This window comes from Glossina fuscipes, unplaced genomic scaffold (genome assembly GCF_014805625.2).
Source record: "Glossina fuscipes isolate IAEA_lab_2018 unplaced genomic scaffold, Yale_Gfus_2 116, whole genome shotgun sequence".
NCBI classification, from domain to species: Eukaryota; Metazoa; Arthropoda; class Insecta; order Diptera; family Glossinidae; genus Glossina; species Glossina fuscipes.
In genome coordinates this window covers 383932-391925 of record NW_023998459.1, presented here as the reverse complement: position 1 = coordinate 391925, position 7994 = coordinate 383932, and the positions used below count along the sequence as shown (strand labels likewise).

At 33.4% G+C, this 7994-nt stretch overlaps 1 pseudogene; it reads right to left on the bottom strand.

The window, feature by feature from the left end:
• The window catches only part of LOC119640189, a 3721-nt pseudogene extending 2807 nt beyond the window's left edge, over positions 1-914 (bottom strand).
• Between the last annotated feature and the right edge of the window lie 7080 nt (positions 915-7994).

The following is a 7994-nucleotide window of genomic DNA, read 5'->3' as shown; positions in this document are numbered from 1 at the left end:
TGCGCACATATATGCATGCATGCAAATAGAATTTTATTTGGGACGCAAAATCGATTATTTTATTTTTTTGTAATTCAGACCAAATACACACATACGTACATAAAGACGGAGACAGAGAGATAGAGACAGAGCGACTGAGAGAATGTTTGATCGTACAGTTTATAGAACCTTCTAGAACCTTCGTTGTTACAAACAAAGTGATGAAGTATATTATATGTTCTTTCCATGCCTATGAATGTATTATATATACTATTGTATATTTATATACTATTAATGAATAATTATAATTATAAATGCAAAGTTTGCGATAGAAGTTGTTTGCAGTTTATCTATTATTCACTTTGAAATCCCACTTATTCTTTAGCATAGAAAAAAATAAATAATTTTTGATAATAACGGAAAAATAATTCTGTTCATAATAACTTTTTATATATACACAGTATATATATAACGGTATATATATATACTTTTTATATATACACAGTATATATATAACGGTATATATATATATACATAGGCAAATACCACGTCCTACCAAAAAGTTGTAAACTGAATTTTATATAAATATAGAGAAAGAAAAAGCAGGCAGTAAAGTGCCTGCTAATCAGCAAGCACACATATACCTTTTTGCCATAGTATATATTCTACATGCCTATAAAACTAGATTTACAGCTCCAGAAAAAGGTTCAACAAATATGCATCAATGGCCACATTTGCTTTATATTGTTGGTTTAATAAATGGCAGCTCGTGAGAGTGTTTTCCGGGGTCAAGCGGGTTCTTTCTCCCATCTTGTCCGCTTAGTGCACAATCCGATAATAAATATATATGTCGATAGGAGAAGGTCTCTTTGGATTCAGATACACACTGTACAGGCTAAAACTGTTTTGGCCTTCGTTTCAATAATTTTAAGCATATCAATAATTATAGAATGACCCCGTCATATTGCATATCGCGTGGAAAATAAAAAAGTTAACAGCACAATTCAACTATTTCCTGTGATTTAGTAAAAATTCTACAAGGTGCCGACCAAGTAGTCCGCTGTTTTTAAAGTGATTTAGCTGTTTTGCTTTAACTCAATTTTATTGTTTGGCCTTTGCTTATAATATAATATTATATTTCATTTTTTAACTCTTTATATATTTAATTATATATATTTTTTTTTTTTGGTATGTTGAATGGAGATGGACTAAGCCAATAGATTTGTGGCTTATATGTCCAAATTTAATTATATGTTATATAATATTTTGTATTAAGAAGTTCCTAGCATTCCACAGCTGTTTTTATTTCGAATTCGTACACCACCCATTGATTTGTATACAAAAAAAAAACGGCAAATAAACAAAACGTTACAAAGGTGCCAAGTCACCTCAAGTATTTTGGCGGATACTGCAACTAGAACGTGAAAAAGATGCCTGGGAATGCAAAGGACGAGTTTTGTCAAACGCTGTACGCCAGACCCGTTTATTTAACATATTTTAATACAAGATAAATATAATATATCATTTTATAACAACGTATATAAAGGGTAACATAAAAAAACATTCTGTGTATAATGGGATCGTATATGATTCTCACTCTACTATGTTCTTGCTTGTTCTCGACAGCAACTTTTAATTTATTTAAAAAATATTTCGAGCAAGTTCCATAAAGGAAGCACGCCATATTATTATTATAGGTAAGGCCGTAAATGGATATTTGGTGGAAACACATATGCACAAACATATTCCTTTTAATAATAATTTTATTAAGCCTTGAGATAGACGCACCCTTCATAAGATGTCGTACATATTTAAACTTGTCTGACGAAAGCAAACACCACATAGAGGACCGTTGAGGTAATGGAAGACTTCTATTGCATGAGTTACGCTTCTAGAGAGGTGCGCAGATATATGCAGATTCATATGGAATTGCGTATTAGAGTACTAGTTTAAAGCATAGCATTGCTGAGTCGATATTTTTTATTGAGCATTGAAGTCCAAGTAGGGAAAACCATTTGGCATTTCAAGAAGTATCGACAATACGAATGAAAGAACAGATTTATGACTCTCATCACGTGAAATCGCTAGTCAACTACAATTGTTGGGAAAAAGGGAGATCCTGTAAACCAAGGAAAATGCCATTGCGTCCGCAGTTCTATTGCTTGTAGAATATCTCTTTCCCGATTCTTGAAAACGATGTTTTAAGGAACTTGGTGTGTAATTACCTCAAAACTACGGAAGGATTAGCCCATAGTACTCAAGCAGTATTGCGATCTTTGAATCATTGTGGATAGTCCTACATAGTGGGGCGGCAGTTATCGTTTCGAGTTTTAGCCCTTTCTCATCAGAAATCATGTAGTTAAATAATTATTATATATTAATGGAAGTGCCCTCATAATGCCAATAAAAACAGTTCGTGTCTCCATCTAAAATACGTCAATATATTTTTGCGTTCTGTCGCAATCTCGCAACTTTCGATATATTTTCCTGATATTTGGCATTTTCAATGATTAAAAGTGTATTGAAAATTGATTAGATCAGAGGATTTTTACGGCCATGCGCTATATAACGCCATATTTTGCGAAGTTTTACATGAACAAATTTTTCATTTTGAATATTTCTTAACAAGCGTTCGTATGCTAGCATACGGAATGAATGTAGACGTGTGGACGCTGGAAACTGTGCTTCAAACCCTATTCCCTCCAAGAAGTAAGTTTTTAGCAACAAGATATTATCTTTAATACCATGATAAGAACTAGTTCAGAATAGCTTACTACATTATTTTTTGAATCCCATTCATTTTATAATTGTACGGTCAGCCATAGCGACAACGCCTAATAGAAAAAGTGATTCAAGAGTACTTAATATTTTACACCCTTTACGGTCGGAATGTAATAATTCTGGAGATATGCTGAAGATTTTCAGTTGCCTAGAAAAAACCTATGGACATACGTAAACAAGTAGCATCAGTGAAGACATAAAAGACACAGATTAAAATATAGACTTTCAAAAAAGAGTTTTCGGCTTAAAAAAAAAGAAAACGAGACATTTTTTTTAAATTTCTTTTTCTGCTTGCATGGCCCCCGTGTAAGACTTCTTCAGTAACGCTGGAACTCGATTTTATTACACAAGAATTAGCAACAAGGCTCCTGATTTGACAAAAATCTCAATTCGTGGAGCGAACTTATAGTTTAGTGAATAAAAAAAATAATGCTATTGCTTAGGTTTGATTAGCCAGAGGGATGGTCACACAGTTCTAATCGCAATTCGTACATGTTTGCAATGACAACCGCTGAGATCTGGGTGGACTAATATTATACTTTTATGGCGTAATTGTTATATTCGGTGTTTTAGGCAATGCCAGCTTGGTCTTAACATTGTGCTAAGCTTATTCTGTTCGACTTCGAAATCCTTCTTACTGGAGCCGGTGACATTACTCATCTTATATGTATATATGCATCCTTAATGTCCTAACAGCCGTTCTTGGCAATTGTACACCTATTTGTGACGTCAACCATCTTATCATTTTGGTTTTATATCAAAAGCGCATGACCTGCTACGGCCATAGCCTTTCGATTGTTGCGCTACCGACACTACTTATATTACACCCCTTAATCTTGCTTTCATGGTTAGTCTACATCTCAGCATTGATGACATCTTTTGCGTTATTATACGTGACACGGCGGCAGCTATTTGAACAAGTTACAACAACCGTGCAAAATATATGGCATAACTTAATCAGAACAGCCTGCTTAGATGTATCGTTGAGGAGCATTTCCGTAACCAGTTTATAACACCGACCTCCTCCTCGTGACGCCACTTGCCTGCAGGCCAATATTTGTGCTAATATAACAACTTGAATAACAAAATTTTACAACCATTTTGATATTAGATGTTTGCAATAGTTTTGATCACTTTTCCACTTGAAAAGATATTTACTGTGGAATATTGCCAGCCAAGCCATGCTGCAATGATCTGATGAGTCTGGTAAGTACGCTGAATGTAGCCGAACTTCCCGTTCGAGTTGCAAAGGTGCATTTTGCTCAATTCTTGCAACAAGTGGCCAAAAAATGGCATTTTTAGTCAATTCGTGTTTGACAGTTTGACAGCATTCTTAACTTGGACTTTATTTTCGTTTCAAATGTTCTTTTCCGACTAACTTAGTCTGCTCAAATAGTCTACTTATATAAGAAAGTTACCACAATTGATGTGTTTTCCTAATTCTTTCGTCAGTCGGCGTTTGCATGATGCGCCATGCGTTTGCGCTTGGTTTTCCCTTCTCTCGAAAGGGGAGATGGCTGAGAACTGGGACCAAACGTTAAATCTCTCTGTATATCTTCTATATAATGCGTACAAGGTTTTTGACATACATTTCTAGTTCTTGACTTAGAAGAATCAATTTAATTTAGACAACTCTGCTAAATATTATCTGTGTTCGTACATCATTCTCCATGTATATAGTTCTCTTCGACATTTGAACTTTCAAACTAACATTTAAGCCGGGAAAAGAAATTGCGAAAAAATGACGACGTATCATTCGCACTGATTGCTGTGCATATTACCATTAGCTATACTGAAGAATGTCGACAGCGTGTCGTTTTTCCAATTTCACTTATATGCTTCTTAAATGTGATAGGATAATAAGAACCGCCTTGGACCTTAGCTGCAATAAGACATTAATTAAATAAGACATTCAGTTCTCAAAATAATTGGAATGATTAAAAACAGCTTCATTTCTTAATGGGTACGAAAAATTCACCCACAACTTGTCTACGCCAGTAATAATACCACCACTTTTGGAACAATAGAATTGTTTCTATACAGATTTTCATTTTTATTTCCGATGTAATAGTGTTAATTTATTTGTTTATTTACATTTCATAGTAAGTACTTTCTGATTAATATTTTCAAATATTTGTTCAGTGTTACAGACATAATATAGGAAAAGGTGAAAGCTTCATTGAACAAACACTATTGGAACTATTTTATTAAATATTATATTTATGTTGTTGTAATATACCTGTAATATACCTTTGGTCATATCAATGGCATTGGCTAACAATTATTATAAAAGGACCGAAAGCCTTTGTTTCTTTTTGTTTCTCGGTTGTAGTACTAACATATGTATAGATAAGAAAAGACAAATTAAAGATAAGAGTTACAAGAGAAAAGGAGCACTTCGGCTTCGCCCTTTGTTTATTTATTTATATTCATTCTACTTATACATGAAACTCAATTAAACAAATAACAGTCGACTTCAATTGCAAAACTTATATTAAATTAATAATAAAACTTAGTATAAGTACAATAAAACAAATAAGAAGGAAAAAAAAAGAAAAAAGAATACAAAAAAAAAAACATGTGCACAACCAGCATAGAGCCACACTTACAACCGGTATCGGACCAAATTGCAAATGAACCCCTAAGACATTGCAAACATGCATAAGCCTGGCAACCGATAATAATTAACAATAATTCATTTACGAATCGTAACGAATTTTTAAGGATAAAAGCTAGCTTAAGTACGACATAGGTAAATTGCGCGTATTAAGCAATATTGCTTTTGGAAAAAGGCGAAAATATCTAGGAAGACTTTTTGATAGCTGCCATAAGTGGATATGAATAAAAAGTGTGACAAAAAATTTTCATCACAAATGATCAAAGTCACGATGCAAGCATATTCCGTCAACTGCCATTTTATTAATAATAAAGCATTGCAACAATATCAGACGAACGCAACTTTCTTACAGATGCATTTACCGATTTGCACGTTTTAGTTGTGTTTGCCTTTTTTATATTTCAATGACACAATAATTTATCTCTGAAGAAAGAACATATACATATAAAAAGCAAAACTTTAGAAAAAAAAAAATTGTTTGGTAGAAGACTCAAACGCTAGTAGTCGAAAAGTAGAAAGTAATTCAACTGTCAACATTCGACATTCTATTCTAATAAAAATTGCAGATCGATCTTCGAATGTATCTTATTTTTCTATTGTTTTTTAAAAAATATGCAAGAGAGAAATTTGAAAAATGTCTTTAAATAACTGATTTTTGTAAGTGTATTTCCAGAGATTAGTTGTTCTTTAGTGAATTTAAAAGAGTTTCTTAAGTTCGGTATGTTCTGGTGCATTTCTGTTGGTGTGTACTGGCTGTACAATTGTACCGTTGTGTGCTTGCATTATTATGAAGAACAACCTGTGTTGCGTAGACCCGCTTGCAGTTTGTTTACTGTTTATTTTTTCTTTCGATTAAGAATTATTTTTTATACTTCGACTTTCCAAGGTCTATACATTGCAAAATGAAATGCAATTGGTTCTTATTTCCGTAGACTTTGATCTTCTGTATATTTTGTAATAAATTTTGCCCACTTTTACCTATCTCAATTAAAATTTACACTAAAAGGACAAAAAGACATTATAAGAAACCTATTTAATAATGTATAATTTAATCACTAAGAAAATGAGCACAAATTAGTGTGAAGTTTTTATCTATTTTGGCACCAATTTTATACAAATGTTCAATTATTGAAAAATGTAAACAAATGTGTGACGCTTATTCTCAGATAGTTGGCATTTTTACAAATTATTGAGAACATATATACGCTTATTCTTTAAAGGCATCAAATTTTATATGCTTATTCTTTAAAGGCACCAATTTTATACAAATACAGAGAACGGCATCTCTGTTCAAGCGCTGTTGTCATATTTTTCTCTTTGTGAACAAATTTTTGCAATTTATTCTTCTATTTAATTTCTTTATTGCGTTATACGTTTTTAAAAGTTTTCAGACTTATTAAAATTTATTGACGTACGTGTTTTCCTTTAAATACATTAAAAAAAAAAAAATTAAAAACATCTGACATTTTATTCAGTAGTTTCCCAAACCTTTTCAAGTGAGTGGTTATTTCACAAATAATAAACAATAGACAACAATAAGGCATAATGGCCCCAGGGCCGCCAGATAAAAACTCGAATAGATCTCATCTATTGGGTGACACAACCCCCCAAAGAAAAAAAAGTAAAAATTCCGATTTTCCGGTTTTGCCAATCAGTGATATAACTCCTATTGATAAAAAATATATTGTTATTTCTTCAACCGATGCTAGAATAACAATTTCCCAAATTAGCCCTTTTGCTATAAAAAAAGCTCTAGATAGCATTACAACATACATCGACTCCATCTCGATTCTACGCGATGGGAATTTACTGGTCCTCGCTGGGAACCCGCGCGCAACCGAACAGCTCATAAAGGCCAAATCTTTAGCTAATCTATGTGCTATTTCAGCTAAACTACATGAGAAGCTTAACTCGGTTCGAGGCGTAATTTATGCCCCTTGCTTAAAGCATGTGCTGGAAGATGAAATTGTCCGCGAAATGGGCAATCAAGAAGTAACTGAAGTATACAAATTCACCAAACTGAATGATGACGGAAAAACACGCTCTCCTACAGGAAGGATTATTTTAACTTTTGATCGCTGTCGATTACCGCGAACAGTTGATGTGGCGTGGTATAAAGGTAAAGTAGAACTATACATCCCAAATCCTATGAGGTGTTAAAATTGCCAACGCCTGGGTTATATGGCAAAAAGATGCACTAATGCTGCATCTTGTGCTAACTGTGGTCATCCTCCACATACTGAAAGCTGTACTCGTAGTTTCTGCATAAATTGAAATGATCAACACTCAGCGTTAAACAAACAATGCCCGCGTTTTCTACAGATGCGTGAAATATTAAAAATCAAAACAGAAAATTACTGTAGCATGGGCGAAGCGCGACGCACATATCGGGAAAGAAATCCATCTGTAGCCCATGGAATTGCAAAAGTAATACCTATGCTGCTGTTGCCTCGCAAATCGAGTCTAGTAAGACTTTAACTGCAACTGCTTCCAATGAAAAACCTGTTCCACCATTAACCAAAAATTATATTGCGAAACCAGTTACATCACTTGCCAAAGATGATATTGAAAAAACCAAAGCAACTGCAAATATTGAAAAAATTAAAACAACAACACA